The 17,516-nt window shown below is 38.7% G+C and overlaps 1 pseudogene across 1 annotated transcript; it reads left to right on the forward strand.

Annotated features, from left to right (window-relative positions):
* The first annotated feature begins 598 nt into the window (after positions 1-598).
* LOC309835246 (ferritin light chain-like) lies at positions 599-13,103 on the forward strand (annotated as a pseudogene). Its single transcript has 2 exons — positions 599-627; positions 12,459-13,103. The product of its transcript is annotated as a ferritin light chain-like (transcript).
* The last annotated feature ends 4,413 nt before the right edge of the window (positions 13,104-17,516 follow it).

A 17,516-nucleotide genomic window follows, 5' to 3' on the forward strand; every position in this document is an offset into this window, starting at 1 on the left:
ATTGCTGACCCACAAAATCTGGGCACATATTAAAATTTTTGTTTATTTCACCACTAAGTTTGGACTTCTTTATTATGTAGCAATAGATAACTATAGCACTGTGTCTGTACACAGGATATCTACATTTCACAGAGCACAGATTTTTAGATGTGAATGTTGACTGCTCAATTTCTAAGAAGAACGTATACGCACACATAGGTACAAAATGTTTATGCATATGTAAATATTAGACCTATATAAACTAATCTATATTATCCATAAAATGAGGGGGCCTTGATAATGGCTAACATTATTTTTCGGTATTTATTGTGTTCCAAGAACTGATAAATTCTTGCATTGTATGAATTTTCTCTTTCACCCTCATAGCAACTCCCTGAGAGAAGTAATGGTATCTCTATTTTATAGATGAGAAAACTGAGGCAAAAACAGATAACATGCTCAAGAGTACTCAACAAGTAAATTTTAGAGTCAAGATTTGAACCCAGGTTCTCAAGTTTTAGATCCCTTACTCATACTCACCAAGCTATATACTGAGGAAGGGGATGAAAGCTGACGCCATTACCTCATGCTCAAGAAGTTAGACAGAAACTTAGCAGGTATGGTTGAAAGAAGACAGGACTTGGAGTCGTAAGTCCAGAGCCTGAGTTATGAGATGAATTCTCCTCTCATCTAGATATAGGTTTGTTTTTAGAAAATGAAGAAGATCACTGCATATTTTGATTGTTAATTTCTGTACTTAATGATTACCAAAGAATGGAATTTTAGCAGGGAGCTATTTTGCAATGACATAAATTATTGATTCAAACTCAAACCTTTATTATAAATTATTGATTCAAAATCAAATCTTTATTAAGTCTCCCTTGCATCAGAAGTTTTTCCCACTCTTCATTTCTTTGAAACCCTTTCCTGTCTACTCTTGGCCAAAGCTTGAAGCCTAATTTAACACTTGGAAATAAAATAATGAAATAGTCATAACACAGCAATTCCAATGCCTACTGAAATGGAAGCTCTAAATAATTTTTCAGATAATTTAGGAAATTAAAAATATTTACATCATAGATGCAAAGACAGAAGTTACTTGTGTAATAAATGGTGAGACAAAAAGTTTCTGGTCAAGTAGATTTGTTTATATATGATCACTAATGTGAGTTCTACCCCTGTGCTAAAACCCAGTGACAGGTTGCATACAGCTTCTAAAGGGATAGTTCAGTGCATTGGGTCAAATTCATGCCATAAAATGTGGTATTAGTAGTAGTACTAGAAGACAGAGTGACTGTCTTCTTTGGGACATAGATGAAGACCCCAAGATAGACAATATCAAGGACAAATTATGTAGAATAAGATATTATCTCAGTCCTTGGAACATGTCATCCAGGATAGAACAAGAAGTAGATTTATTATCAAGTACATGAAGCCAGAGACAGTAAGCAATGAGTGGTAGTTGGTTAAAATAGACAGGTTTTAGAAGCAGAGGCACGGATGTAGAAAACAAACTTAGGGTTACCAGGGGACTGTGGCAGGGAGGCTAAATTGGGAGATTGGGACTGAAATATACACACTACTATACATGAAATAGATAACTAGTAAGAACCTGCTCTTCTTATTAGCCCAGGGAACTCCATTCAGTACTCTGTAATGGGCTATTTGGAAAAGACTCCAAAAAAAAAAAATAAAAGTGGGGCTTCCCTGGTGGCACAGTGGTTGAGAGTCCGCCTGCTGATGCAGGGGACACGGGTTCGTGCCCCGGTCCGCAAAGATCCCACATGCTGCGGAGCGGCTGGGCCCGTGAGCCATGGCTGCTGAGCCTGCGCGTCTGGAGCCTGTGCTCCACAACGGGAAAGGCCACAACAGTGAGAGGCCCGTGTACTGAAAAAAGAAAAAAAAAAAAGTGGATATATGTACATGTATAACTGATTCACTTTGCTGTACACCTGAAACTAACACAACACTGTAAATCAACTATGCTCCAATAAAAATTTAAAGAAAAAATAGGTTTTAAGAACCATAGTCAGGGAGCAGTGTGGATTGGAAAGACCTGGCAAGAAAAATTTCTGCATCCTCAGACAATGCTCCCCAAGCTGGCTATTGCAAGGGTGAGCATTTAAGAGATCTTTGACCTAAGGAGGACATGAGATTAACAGTCTATCCCAATGTGCATGAATTATTCTCCTCCGTGCTATCAGAAATCAGATGGCATCCTAGAGCAGGGGTCAGCAGATCTTTTTTGTAAAGGCTCAGATAGTAAATATTTTGGATTTTCTGTACCATACGTCTCCATTGCAACTGCCCATCTGCTGCTGTAGCACAGAAACAGCCATGCACAATACGTTAAGGAATGGATGAGGCTGTGTTCAAGCAAAACGTTATGTACAAAACCAGGAGTCAAGCGAGATCTGATCAGTGGGCCAGAGTGTGCGGACGCCAGTTCTGGGTCAGTGTTCACAGCTGAATGAGTCATGAGGCCTTAAGTTCCAGTTCTCATTGTACTACTTTCTACCTGGGTGAACTTGGGTTCGTCCTTTTATTTATATGGGCCACTGTATTAGTCAAGGTTCTCCAGAAAAACAGAACCAACAGCATGTGTATACAATGTGCCCATATATACTGACAGATATAGATCTAGATATCGATATTGATACCTAGATCTATATCCATATCTATATAAAGATAGAGAAAGAGAGAGAGATTTTAAACAACTGGTTCACACAATAATAGAGGCTTGGTAAATTCAAAATCTGCAGGTTAGGCTGTCTAGAGACTCTCGGAAGAGTTGCAGTTCAATTTCTGTAAGTCTTCTGGTAGAATTCCTTTTTGCAACAGGGAGGTCAGTCTTTATTAAGAGCTTCAACTGATTGGATGAGGCCCATGCATATTATGGAGGATAATCTGCTTTACTCAAAGTCCACCACAAATTTAATTATGAATTTCATCCAAAAACACCATCACAGGGACTACCCTGGTGGCACAGTGGTTAAGAATCTGCCTGCCAATGCAGGGGACACGGGTTTGAGCCCTGGTCTGGGAAGATCTCACATGCCGTGGAGCAACTAAGCCCATGCACCACAGCTACTGAGCCCGTGCACCTAGCGCCCATGCTCTGCAACAAGAGAAGCCACCGCAATGAGAAGCCCGCACACCACAACAAAGAGTAGCCCTCGCTTGCTGCAAATAGAGAAAGCCCACGTGCAGCAACGAAGACCCAATGCAGCCAAAAATTATAAATAAATAAAACATAAAAATTTTAAAAAACACAAAAACACCATCACAGAAATATCCAGAATAATATTTGACCAAATAACTGGGCATGGTGGCCCAGACAAATTGACATGGAAAATTCACCACCTAAGCCATAGTTTTGTCACCTGTTACTGAGAAATATGACTTATCTGAGCTATTTTGATACCTAGAAGATACCTTCTAGAGGTAACACCCTCAGTATTTTACATGGTAGGCAGTAGAGGGAATGAGCCCATTTGCCCAGTCATATGACACCTAAAGGATAAAATTCTGTCTTCTCTCTCCAACCCACAAGGATGAATGCTAAAAATACATCACTTATATCTGCTTTAGCTAACATAGGATAGGTCTGGAACAGACCTATGCTCCCAGTAAGTCTCATGAAATGCTGTTTCATTAAGGAGACACTTTACTTGCTAAGATTAGAAGCAAAAGAGGGTGGTGGACGAAAAACTGCCCAAGGATATAAGCTCATGCAAGGAAGCAGGCGAGAGAATGGGTATCCGAAGATGTGCGCTCTGAGCCAACACTAATTCCACAGCATCAGGTTATAATTCAGGGAGCCCAACCGCTGGGGTTTTTTTTCCCCTTCTTCTTTTCCCCCAAAGAGGGACAAGCATACTGACAAAGGAAGAGCATCAGTCACCACAGATAAATTGCTTTTTAGAGGTGATCTCGCAAATGATTTGGCTCAGTGTAGACTATGATTTGGCTCCCCAAACCATAAGTTAGAGCATTTCATTCCAGGTCCCTCTTCAAATATCCATGATAGGTAAAACTCTGGCATCAAGTAGGTCTTGAAATCTCCCCAGGTGATTATAATATGCAACCAGGGCTGAGAATCTGGAGATGTAGAGCAAACTTAAATTGAACTTTAGTTAAACAGTAAAACAAGCTCTGACTCTACTGGCTGGAGCTAGACAAGGGATATGGATTTAGTGGGATGAGAAGATAAAGGACACCAGGGAGTAAATCAAATGCTTTACACCTGTGCTTAGCTAATTGTTACTCAGATAATTCAGACAATCTTACAGCACCTGAACCCTGAAATTCCTCAGTTCCGTTTCAAAAAAAGGAACTCTTCAAGTAACTGAACTCTGAGAATCATGCCAATCATAAAGAAAAAGAAGAAATCTTATTTTTTGAATTAGTTGATTTCATATATACTGTTTCACTTTCATGATATTAACTAGTTATCTTTCTTTCCATTTTATGTTTGAGGAAAGTAAGGCTTTAAAGTCTCAGTAATTTTCTCAAGGTCACTTGTTAAGGGTGTGGTAGGCAGCATAATGGCTCCTAAAAATGCCCTCACCCTAATCCCTAGAACCCAATAATATGTTACCTTACATGGTAAAGAGGACTTTGCAGATATGACTGAAGTTATAGGCCTTGAGATAGAAAGATTATCCTGGATTACCTCATGGAACAAATCTAATTGCATGAGTCCTTAAAAGCAGAAAACCATTCCCAACTGTAGAAAGAGAAAGAGAGAGATGTCCTAATAGAAGCAGAATCAGAGAGATGCAACATTTTGGGGTTTGTAGGTGGAGAAAGGGGACTCTGAGTCAAGGACTACAAGTGACCACTGGAAGCGGATAAAGTCCAGGGAACAGAAACACCCCTAAGAGCCTCCAGAAAAGAATGTAGCTCTGCCAACACTTTTTTTTCTTTTTTAACCATCTTTATTGGAGTATAATTGCTTTACAATGGCGTGTTAGTTTCTGCTTCATAACAAAGTGAATCAGCTATACATATACATATGTCCCCATATCTCCTCCCTCTTGCATCTGCCTACCACCCTCCCTTTCCTATCCCACACATCTAGGTGGACACAAAGCACAGAGCTGATCTCCCTGTGCTTTGTGGCTGCTTCCCACTAGCTAGCTCTTTTACATTTGGTAGTGTATATACGTCCATGCCACTCTCTCACTTCATCCCAGATTACCCTTCCCCATCCCTGTGTCCTCAAGTCCACTCTCTATGGCTGCGTCTTTATTCCTGCCCTGCCCCTAGGTTCTTCATAACCATTTTTTCTTTTTTTTTTTAGATTCCATATATATGTGTTAGCATATGGTATTTGTTTTTCTCTTTCTGACTTACTTCACTCTGTATGACAGTCTCTAGGTCAATCCACCTCACTACAAATAACTCAATTTCATTTCTTTTTATGGCTGAGTAATATTCCATTGTATATATGTGCCACATCTGTATCCATTCATCTGTCGATCCTGCCAACACTTTTACTTTACTCAATTGAGACCAATGTCAGACTTGTAAGGTCATAAATTTACGTTGCTTTGAGTCACTAAATTTGGGATAATTTGTATGAAAGCAATAAAAAAAAATACAGAGGTCCTACAAGAGCCAGGCTATATATTTATACTTAAGTATTTCTGAAATGAATTTAACCTTGTGATTGACAGCAGCAGCAGCAGCAGCAGCTTCCAAGGGATCCCACCACACACCTGAGGCAAAAGGAGCCTAATACAAAGCAGTGACAGCAGCAGGTCACTGCCCCACACTTGGGGTAGAGGGGGACTTGATCTACTGTAGCAGCAGCATAGCCTGAATGGGAACCCACCCTCCTGTGGCACTAGTCCCATCAACATTAGTCTAATCTGCTAGCATCTGCTGTGCCAACAGGCCCAACATATACAAACCCTCCAACTCAGTAGCATTAAGTGAGCCAGGCTCAGTGTTTCCTGAAACTCATATCCAGTTGCACTGGAAATCCAAGATATCACCTACTGTTATGAAAACATAAACAATAACAGAAGACTGGGAACTTCAGAAAGAAAAGGGGAACAATGGAATGGGTGAAAACAAATGGGGTAAATATAAGAGACTATGATTAGCCTCATGAGTTTCTTAAATTCTATATGATGGTCAAAGCAAAAATGATGACACCATCTGATGGGGTTCTCAATGTAGAGAAAGGAAATACTACAGAAAATCATACTTTAAAACTGGGGAATATTAAGAGACCTAAATGGAAGTAAAATTTTGAAACTTCACTTGAAGTAATGAAACACTGATTCCAGTAGGCTATGATAAATTACATATGTATACTGTAATGCCAAAAGCAACCACTAAGAAAACTATACAAACAGTATACACAAATGATTATAAATGAATTAAATTAAAATGGACTTATTAAAAAATGTTTAAGTAACACACAAGAAGGAAAAATAAGGGAAACACAGGATTGAGAAACTAAGGTAAAAGACAAAACAAAAAATAACATGGTAGACCAAATCTTTGACATGGCAATAATTACATTAATGGTAAATGATCTAAATAACCAAGTCAAAGACAGAGATTGGAAGAGTAGATTAAAAAATCGCAAGCATGATCCAACTATATACTGTCTATAAGAAGCTTACTTTCAACATCATGATATAGGTAGTTCAAAGTAAAAGGATGAAAATGATATATCATGTGAACATTAATCAGAAAAAGCAGGAATGGCTATATTACTATCAGATAAAGTAGACTTCAGAGCAAAGGAAATTATTAGGGGCAAAGAGGGTCATTACATAAAGATAACAGGAATAATCCACCTAGATGACCTAGTGATACTAAATGTGTGCGCACCAAACAACAGAACTTCAAAATGCATGAAGCAAACACTGAAAAAGGTAAAAGGAGAAAGTTTTAAATCCACAATTATTATTTGAGACTTCAACACAGCAATTTATACAACTACCAGAGAGAAAAATCAGCAAGGATATGGAAGAACTGAAAACATCATCAATCAACAGGATATAACTGACATTTAAAGAACACACTCAGTAAGAGCAGAATACATATTCAAGTGTCCATGGAACATTCACTCATACACCATATACTGGGCGATAAAAAAACATTAGCAGATTTAAAAGAATTAAAATCATAGAGAGTATGTTCTCTAGCCATAATGGAATCAGACTAGAAATCAATAAGAGAAAGACAACAGGAAAATCTTCAATCACATGAAAACTAAACATCACACTTCCAAATAACTCATTGGTAAAAAAGACAGCATCAAGGAAAAAATTTTTAAATGCATAGAATAAAAGAAAATGGAGATATAACAGATCAAAGTTTGTGGAATGAAGTGAAAGCAATGCTGAAAGGGAAGTTTATAGCACTAAATTGGGAAAGAAAATATTTCAAAGCAATAATCTAATTTTCTATATTAAAATAGTAAAAAAGGAAGAGGAAAAAACACTAAACAAGCAGAAAGAAGGAAATAATAAAGATGAAACAGAAATCCATGAAACTGAAAACAGGAAAATAGGGGGGAAAATAAATGAAACAAAAGGCTGGTTCTTTGAAATAAGCAATCTAACCAGCAAAGATCTAGAAAGACTGATAAAGATTAAACAGAGAGATGGCACAAATCACAGATATCAGAAATGCAACCAGGGATACCATGACATATCCTGCAGGTTAATGAGGGACAAGTTACTATGAACAAGTCTACACTAGAAATTCAAAAATGTAGATGAAATGGGCCAATGTTTCTACACCCAAAACTACCAAAACTCAGCCAAGATGAAATAGATAATCTCAATTTTCCTGTAACCATTAGAAACACTGGTTTTTCATTTAAAAACTCCCAAAAGAAATATTCAGGCTTAGATGTTTCACTTTTACCCAAGACTTAAAGAATTAACACCAATTTTACATGATTTGATAAGAAATAGAAGTAGAGGGAACAGTTTCTAATTAATTTTATGAAGCCAGTATTACCTTGATACCAAAACCAGACAGGGATAGTATAGAAAGAAGAAACCTACAGACCAATATTTTTTATGAAATTGGCTGAAAAACCCTCAGCCAAATATTAGCAAATTAAATCCAGAAATATATGAAAAGAATAATATACCATGACCAAGTGGGATTTATTCCAGTTATGCAAAGTTGGTTAAATATTTGAAAATTAAACAGTGTAATCCACCATATCCAATAGATTAAGGGGGAAAAGTCATGTGATCCTATCCATTAATGCAGAGAAAGCATCTGACAAAATCCAATCCCATTCATGATTTTAAAAAAAAGAAGAAAAAAAACTCCAAGCAAACTAGGAATAGAAAAGGAGCATACTGAAACTCATAAAAATGATCTACAAACAACCTATACCGACATGATATTTAACTGTGAAAGACTGGATGCTTTCTCTGTAAGATCAGAAACAAGGCACCGATATCTGCTCTCACCACTTTTATTAAATATATCACTGGAGGTTCTAGTAAGAAAATAAAGCAAAAATAAATAAATACATAAATTTAAAAGTTAAATTTTTAAAAAGTTTACTTAAAAGATAAAAGGACTATTCCTACTACGTTGCATAGGAAGGAACATATCCTACTGAATGTTGAATAGTAATATATCCTATTATACTGAATAAGGAAAAGTAAAACTGTCTGTATCTGAAGATGAGATGATAATCTAAATGGAGAAAATACCAAGGAATCCACAAAAAGCTTGAGAAATAATATTAGTTTGTAAATGATTTAGAGTACAAGATCACCACAATTTTATCAAATTATATATTAATAACAAATGTGTAGAAGCTTAAATAAAAATATGTGATGCCATTTACAACTGACCTAAATAAATACTTAAATATAAGCCCAATAAGACATTTATAGGACCTCTAGACTGAAAATTACAAAATGCTGATGAAGAAAAATTTTTAAGTCCCAAACAAATAGGGAGACATACCTTGTTCATGGATTAGAAAACACAACATGATAAAGATGTCAATTCTCCCCAAGTTAAGAGGCTTAACACAATTACTCTTAAAATGCCCTCAAGGATTTTGTGGATATAGACAAGCTTATTCTAAGATTTATATGGTAAGAAGAGGCTGAAGAATAGCTAAAACAACTTGTAAAGGAAGGTGAAAATGGGAGGAATTAATCTACCCAATTTCAAGATTTTGCAGTCATGATGGAGGGTAGATACATAGATCAATGGAATGGAATAGAGAACCCAGAAATAGACTGACATAAATACATATAACTTGTTTTTGACAGCAGTGCAAAAGCTATCAAGGAAGAATAGACTTTTCAAAAAATGGTACTGAAACAGTTGGACATCCCTCGACAAAAACAAACAAACAAAAAATGAACCTTAACCTCCACACCTTACACAAAAATTAAATCAAAGTGGATCATAATCTTAAATGTAAAAGCAGGGCATTTTTAGAAAAAAAATAGGAGAAAATGTTTGGCATCTAGAACTAGGGGAATAATTCTTAGACTTGACACCAAAAGTATGATCAATAAAGGCACAAACTGATAAATTGGATCTCATCAAAATGAGTTAAAAATGCTTCATAGAAGATCCTTTTAAGTGGATGAAAACTCAAATTACACAGTAGGAAAACATATTTGAAAATCCCATATGAGACAAATGACTTGTATCTATAATATACAAAGAACTCTCCAAACAACTTAAAAAAATCCAACTAGAAAATAGGCAGAAGACAGGAACAGACATTTCATGGAAGAGAATATACACACGGCAAAGGAGCACATGAAAAGATGCTCAGCATCATTAGCCATTAGAGAAATGCCAATTAAGACCATAATGAGATGTCAGAGAGTAACTAAAATTAAAGTATAGTGACAACATCAAATGCTGGCGAGTACATAGAAAAATTATATCACATCACTGGTGGGAAAATAAAATGGTTTAGCCACTCTGATCAACAGCTTGACAGTCTCTTTTAATCCTAAAAGTAGATTCACCCTACAACGCAGTAATTGTACTCTTGAGCATTTATCCAAAAGAAACAAAAACTTAATTAAGTTCCCACAGAAACTTACACATAAATGTTCATAGCAGTTTTATTTATAATAGCCAAAAACTGGCAACTACCCAAATATCTTTCAGTGGATGAATGTTGAAACAAATTGTGATAAAATCTTATGATAGAATACTACCGAGCAACAAAAAGGAACAAATTATTAATATACGCAAAAATTGAAATGAACTTCAGGGGAATGATGCCGAGGGAAAAATTTTGAAAAGCCCATCTCCGAAGATTAAGTAATTCATGATTATGTTTACATATTATTCTTAAAATAACAAAACCGTGGAGATGGAGAACAGATTAGAAGTTGCCAAGGGTTAGAGATGGGGGTAGAAGGTACAGCGGGGGAACTCTGTGAGGTTTTTGTGGTTCCAGTACAAATAATACAGCAATCTTGGTTGTAATCCCTAAAGATTTCTAAAAGCAATTCCTAATAAGAGGTGTCCAGATATTTAGCAATGGCAGATTAGAGGTATAGCTCCCCAACATAACAACTTCAAAAGAGAACATACTAATTCAATGCATATGTTAATTTCAAAAAGGCCAGTCACAATACTTAAATGGTATATATCTTAACGATATTATTCTAAGTATCCAGCTATACCAGATGGACTAGCAAGATTTTCTGTACATTCAACCTTATTTAAGACAGTAAATCTTATAATAAGACAGTTAAAAAAAGAAAAAGAAAAAAAAAACAAACCTCAACTACATTTGGATATTCTCATAGGAAGATGAGGTGAAAATATGCAGCAGCGGTTCAAAAGCTTAAGCAGTGGCACCTAAATTTGGTTGTGCATTAGAATCATCTGAAGCACTTTTTAAAAACCCTCACACTGACGGTTGGTCATCGTAGACCAATAAAATCATTTTAAATCTCCTCAGACGATGCCAATGTCTAGCCAGAACTGAGAACCAGCGGACTAAGCAGAAGGGGATGTTTCTACAAAGATCTCTTAACAGTAAGTCCTTTCACCCAATCAGATTTACCTCCCCGCAAAGGGCTAAAGAACGCTAGTGTTGTCCATACTTGCTTACCTTTAATTAGCACTTGTGACTTGCCCAAAACCTAGATCATGTTTCCCCTAAATTTCATGTTATTCCCTATGTTTTTCAAACCCAGGGCTAAGGGGTTTGCCAGGATGAGATTTTAAGTGCTCACACAGGGGAAGTCCCTGGCAAACCAGGACAGCGGTCCCTCTACATTGAAATGTAAAGCATCCTAAATAACCCTGCCACTGCTCCCAGATCCTAGTCTGTGCCAACCAGTGGAGAAAAGGCATTCTCCATTACTACCACGGCAAATGCTGCTGTACTTGCCTTGGCTGGTCCCTATCTTTTCCAGGCACCACTCCCCTTCACCTGCTGGTGGACGCTTTGGCCAGCTGACAATGCAGATATTTTCAAACTTTAAGGTGAATAAAAATCATCTGGAGGGCCTGTTATAACAGAGATCACTGAGCCCCACCAGAGCTGCTGATTCCATAGGGCTGGGACAGGGCCCTAAAACTTGAATATCTGACACATTATCAGGGGACGCTGGTAAAACTGGTCAGGTTGTTACCGAATGCAGGTTCGTGTGTCTGAAGCACAGTGAAGCCAAACAAACCTAAAGGTTGGAGTCTGGAGCAGAGAAAGGTTTATTGCAGGATCGAGCAAGGAGAGGGGTGGCCCGAGTTCCAAAACACCCTGAAATCTCCAAAGGATTTCAGCAAAGCATTTTTAAAGGCCAGGTGAGGGAGGGACGTCCCAGGGAATGTGATCAGCACGTGCACAATCCTCTGATTGGTTGATGTGGAGGCCACAGGGCAGGTAACATTATCCATCCTTAGGTGCCAGAAGGTCTGGGGGCTACGTGCTCATGATCATCAAGGAGTTAATTTCTTCCATTGGGTGGTGGTTTTGAGCATCTGAAAACTCAAGGAATATGCCTGAGATACTATTATCTGAGTACTTCAGAGAGGAACTACAGCAGAGGATATGGGGATGGGTCTGTCCTAGGAAGGCCCCATAGGGTACTGCTTAGTTACAAGGTGACCATACTTTGAGAACCACTGCTCTAGTGGCTTGGAATGTTCAGAAAGTAATGGAAGAATCCCTTCCCAGGTCTAGATTCTAGTATCGCCAGCTATTTTGGTGGGGGGAAGGGTAAGTTTTGTCCTTGCTTGGACTTCTTGTTCATTGATAGCAAAGCCTATTTGAGGCAGTGCGCTCGGCAGTCCTGCAGTTCTGTCTTCTGCTTCAACAGTGTTTGGAATGAACAGACCCAGGGACGCTCCTTGCTCCAGCCCCCGACCACCCTCCAACCTTTCTTCCTGTCGCAACCTTTGGAATCAGCCACTCAGCTATCCTCAGCCTCCAGGACAGGCCAACACCGTTTTTTGAGCTTAGCTCCTTATCACTGATCAACCACGAGTTCCCAGGTTCGTCAGAATTATTCCATCGAGGTGGAGGCCGCCGTCCACCGCCTGTTCAACATGCATCTGGGGACACTTACCTCTCTCTGAGCTTCTATTTCGACAGCAACAATGGGACTCTGGACAGTGCGGGCCACATTTTTCGCCAACTGGCTGAGGAGAAGTGTGAGGGCGCCCAGCGTCTCTTGAAAATGCAAAACCAGTGCTGTGGCCGCGCCCTCTTCCAGGATGCGCGGAAGCTTTCTCACGATGAGTGGGGTAAAACCCAGGACGCTGTGGAAGCCGCCATTCTTAGGGAGAAGAGCCTGCACCAGGCACTATCACATCTGCGCGCCCTGGGTTCCGCCCGCGCAGACTCCCACCTCTGTGACTTCCTGGAGAGCCGCTTCCTGGAGGAGCAGGTGAAACTCATCAAGAAGATGGGCGACCACCTGCCCAACCTCCGCAGGCTGGCTGGTCCGCAGGCTGTGCTGGGCGAGTATCTCTTTGAAAGGCTCACCCTCGAGCACAAACAGGAGTCTCTGAAGTCCAGCGGCCTCTGAGGAGCCCCTCTGGCATCAGAGCTTCTGCCTGAAGCCCTGCTCTGCAGCTACTAGGCAGCTTTGTAACCACCCTCGAGCCCTCTCCCAAGCCTTGGACCAAATGGAAACAATAACGCTTTTTGCAGAAGGAAAAAAAAAAAGCCTATTTGAAACACAAACAGAATAAAGAGGAAAAAAAGAAATATATATATATGTATATATATATATATTCATGTTTTTTTCCTTTTTTTAAAAATTTATTTTACTGAAGTATAGTTGATATACAATGTTGTGTTAGTTTATGCTGTACAACAAAGTGATTCAGTTATACATATATATAATTTTTCATATTTTCCATTATGGTTAATTACAGGACATTGACTATAGTTCCCTGTACTATACAGTAGGACCTTGTTGTTTATCCATCATATATATAATAGGTTACCTCTGCTAATCCCAAACTCCCAATCCATCACTCCCCCACCTCCCCCTTCCCCTCGGGAACCAGAAGTTTGTGTGCTATGTCTGTGAGTCTGTTTCTGTTTCATGGATAAGTTCATTTGTATCATATTCTAGATTCCACATATAAGTGATATCATATGGTATTTGTCTTTCTCCTTCTTACTTACTTCATTTAGTATAATAGTCTCTAGGTCCAGCCATGTTGCTGCAAATGGCATTATTTCATTCTTTTTTATAGCTGAGTAGTATTCCATTTTATATATATCACACCTTCTTTATCCATTCATCTGTGAGTGGACATTTAGGTTGTTTTCATGTCTTGGCTATTATAAATAGTGCTGCTGTGAACATAGGGGTGCATTATGTTTTCGAATTATAGTTTTGTCCAGATATATGCCCAGGAGTAAGATTGCTGGATCACATGGTAGCTCTATTTTTAGCTTTTTGAGGAACTGCCATAGTGTTTTCCATAGTGGTTGCACCAATTTACATCCCCACCAACAGTGTAGAAGTCAGTCAGAAAGAGAGAGACAAATACCGTATGCTAACACATATATATAGAATTTAAGAAAAAAAATGTCATGAAGAACCTCGGGGTAAAACAGGAATAAAGACACAGACTTTATAGAGAACGGACTTGAGGATATGGGGAGGGGGAAGGGTAAACTGTGACAAAGCGTGAGAGAGGCATGGACATATATTCATGTTCTTTTAACATATGAATTGCCCCACTTTATCTGTGTGAAATAAGTTTGTTCCCGTTATTGGGCTGCTTCTCAAGCTTTGCTGCTCATTTGAATTACCTAAAGAGCTTTTAAGAAAAACATTGGTGTCTGGGTCCCAGCCCCAGAGATTTTGATTCAGTAGGTCTAGGGAGGAGCCTGGGCACAGGGAGGTCTCAGAGTTCCCCAGGTGATTCTAATGTGCAGCAACTTTGGGAACCACCTCTTGGCTTCAATCCAGCTAGTGAGCAGATATTAAATCTAAGACACATGGGCTAGTGCGTGAGCTCTAGGAAGATTCGTGCCAGGGAAAATGATCGATAGTTGTGTTACTTCTCTAAAATGGACTGAAATTTCCAATTAGCATGAACAGGGGAGGGTGAATGGGTGAATGCAATAAGGTGTATCATTTACGTATTGCCCTGTGTGTATGGCTAGAAGCTTTTGCAACTGAGGTCTGCCCTACTTTTCATGCTAATGGTAATGCTTGTCCTCCTAATGCAGCTGTAAACTTTATAAGCCCATAGGTAGACAGCATCACAAAATATTTACCCCTCCCCACTGGCCCACTCTCAAGCTTCTCTCCCCTTCCCCAATACACAAATGTACATCAATGCTCTTGAGACCACTATCAACATATTGACCTTCAATTCTTCTACTTTGCAGCTTCCCTCTTATCAGGAGATGTCAGCATTTAGTGCAAGGACAAATGCTTGCCTCTTGGTGAGTAATGTAGGCAATGCCTCCAAGAGACAAATAGCCCTTAGGGAGGGGGAAAAAGTCTTTCAAAAAGGTTGATGCCCAGAGGAGGCATTTTCAGTCATCTCAGCTTAGAGGTCAAATATCCAAAATTAAAAAGGTTAAAAAAAAGAAAAAGAAGAAAGCAAGGAAGAAAAGAAGGAAACAATTTTCTTATCTCATAGTAATAAGGCAGTTTTCCTTAAAAAAAAAGACTTAAGCCTTAAATTCTCTTTCCTAATCAAAATGTGCTTTTCCGTCTTTAGACTCTTCCTCTTATATCCTGTATTATTCATGACGTTTAATTCTTGAAATAGCACATGGCTGAAAACAGAAGCTAACCTCTTGTCCACTATGAATTAAATCTTCTTTTCCTAGGACCTGTCTACAGTGTACAATTTGGGGTTTGCCAACATAATTATTTTTTCTGAAATAAGTTACAGCATTTTGCCTTTTCAATATATAGTTATACAATATATTGTTAACACAACATAGTTAATATAGTCAATATAGTAAATACAACTATAACACACGTGATATGATGCCACTTTGGTGATTTTCTTCATCCATGTAATTCTGAAATTGGACAGTATAGTTTTCATATTCTAATGAGCTGAGTATTACCTTTGCAAGGATAGAAAAATAAAATAAATTCATAATATTCTTGTGTGGTTTGCCCCTGGGGTGGATTACCATAATGGGGGGATATTTGAGCCTTTCCCCAAGTCATTAAAAAACCTCCAGCGAGCAGCCCCTTGTCCTCTCCAGGGAGTGGGGGGAAAGGATCTTTAATCATAATAATCCTGGGGGGAGAAATCTCAGAAATAAGACATCTGCTTCTCTGCCTTGTTGTTTTGCAGAATAGCAATGATTGCTTTAGCAGCTTCTATTGCCATGTGTGTACAATAAGTAAATGAACATAAAATTGAATGAACGCATAAAAGAAGGATAAACCCACCCAGCTTAACAAATCCACTCTCTCACCTGCTGTGCCCTGAAACATGAAAGAAAGAATCATGGGATCATAAGGATTAATAAAATAACAGTCTCTGTTAACAATATTGACAGAAGGTATAGGAAAATTTGTCTGATGTGGGACCAACAGCTTAACTGCTTAATCCTTTTTTTTTTTTTAAGGGCAACTCATTCATTTATTGTTTAAAGATTGCAAGACAACTTCTGAATTTCTGTAGCACAGTTTAAATGTTTTACTTTCTTGATAAATCAGAGTATAATAGAAAAAACAATTCGTTTTCAGTAATATCTATATCTCTATTCAGAATTAAGTCTTCCACAGACATGTAACCTGGAAACAAAAGCCTGTTACAATAAGCAAAGCTTCAACAGAGCTGCTACTTTTCGGGCCAGGGAAAGGTTCATCCCTATAGGAGGAGGATGTGCTATGTAAAATGGCTGCAAGGTCACAGCCTTGAGGGCGCTGGAAGTCTATTATCCTATCCCACATTAAGTAGTTTGGTGAACTTCAAACGTCCGTTCATCTGCAACCAAGCTGGCAAACTTTAACTGATATCTCAAGCAGGTAAAAAATAAATTGAAAGAAATCCTTACACTGATGTTCCTTGATTCACACTGTTAAATGGTTCATTAACATGTAATTCTGGCTAAGAATTACATTTGAGACTCCTTGCTCAGATTTTGGTTAACAGTACAAATCTTTCAGAAATTCAAGTTCTTATTAATCAATAATTTGTCAGCTAGGCTACATTCAGGCATCAGCTGCAACTACAGAATAGGTGCACTGCCTCAGCGCTTTGGAAAGACATAATCTAGAACACTACTAGCAGACAAAATATCTGTTACTAGACAGCACAGGTGCAGTACAGCAAGACAAAAACATATATTCATGTGTGCCGCGGACCAGCCGGACAAAGAGGATTTCACTGCCCAGGGTCAGAAGGGAAGGGGTAAGGAACTGAAGTAGCACCGACGGATGGGGTCAGAAGGACCAAGACAATTGATGGTTGCAAGGCAAATTTTATTGCGCTACAGTTGCAGATTATATAGACTAGAAAAAGGAAGGCTGCCAGATGGTGGTTTACATTATCTACAGACTGTCTCGGCTCAAGGTTAACTTCCCTGGGAGGAAACCCATAAACCCAGAAGCATCAAAAATAACCTGCATGTGCAGGGGAAAGACAGCTTTGCTTGTCTCATTTTACATTCTATCTGATCGCTGGGCCCTGGTGATTTCTCTCCCATGGAATGGAACAAGGAGGGGAACAAGTAGGGACAGTCCCTTCCAGCAGCGGCGGCATGCCTGGCATGTCCTTACCTGCTCTCAAGGCTGACTGCTTCCCACAGGTCTTTTTTATTTTTTAACTTTTGCTGCAAAATAATTCCATGAAGTTTAGTGCCGAGAGTAGTGTACTGTTGCATGAGGATACGAAACAGACATGAGAAGATTATTATCAATAATAGGCAAATTATGGCCAGGGTAATAAATCCTGACAACCTTCCAGTAATCCAAGACTGAGGGTTTAACCACTTTAAATGATCCAGTAAAGTTTGAATTACGTCTTCTGGCGAAACATCATCAAGATGTGTATTTTGTATATCCTGAATTTCAGCATTTAATTTCTTAAGATCAAGACTA

Source organism: Grampus griseus, assembly GCF_964374135.1.
Source record: "Grampus griseus genome assembly, chromosome: 17".
NCBI classification, from domain to species: Eukaryota; Metazoa; Chordata; class Mammalia; order Artiodactyla; family Delphinidae; genus Grampus; species Grampus griseus.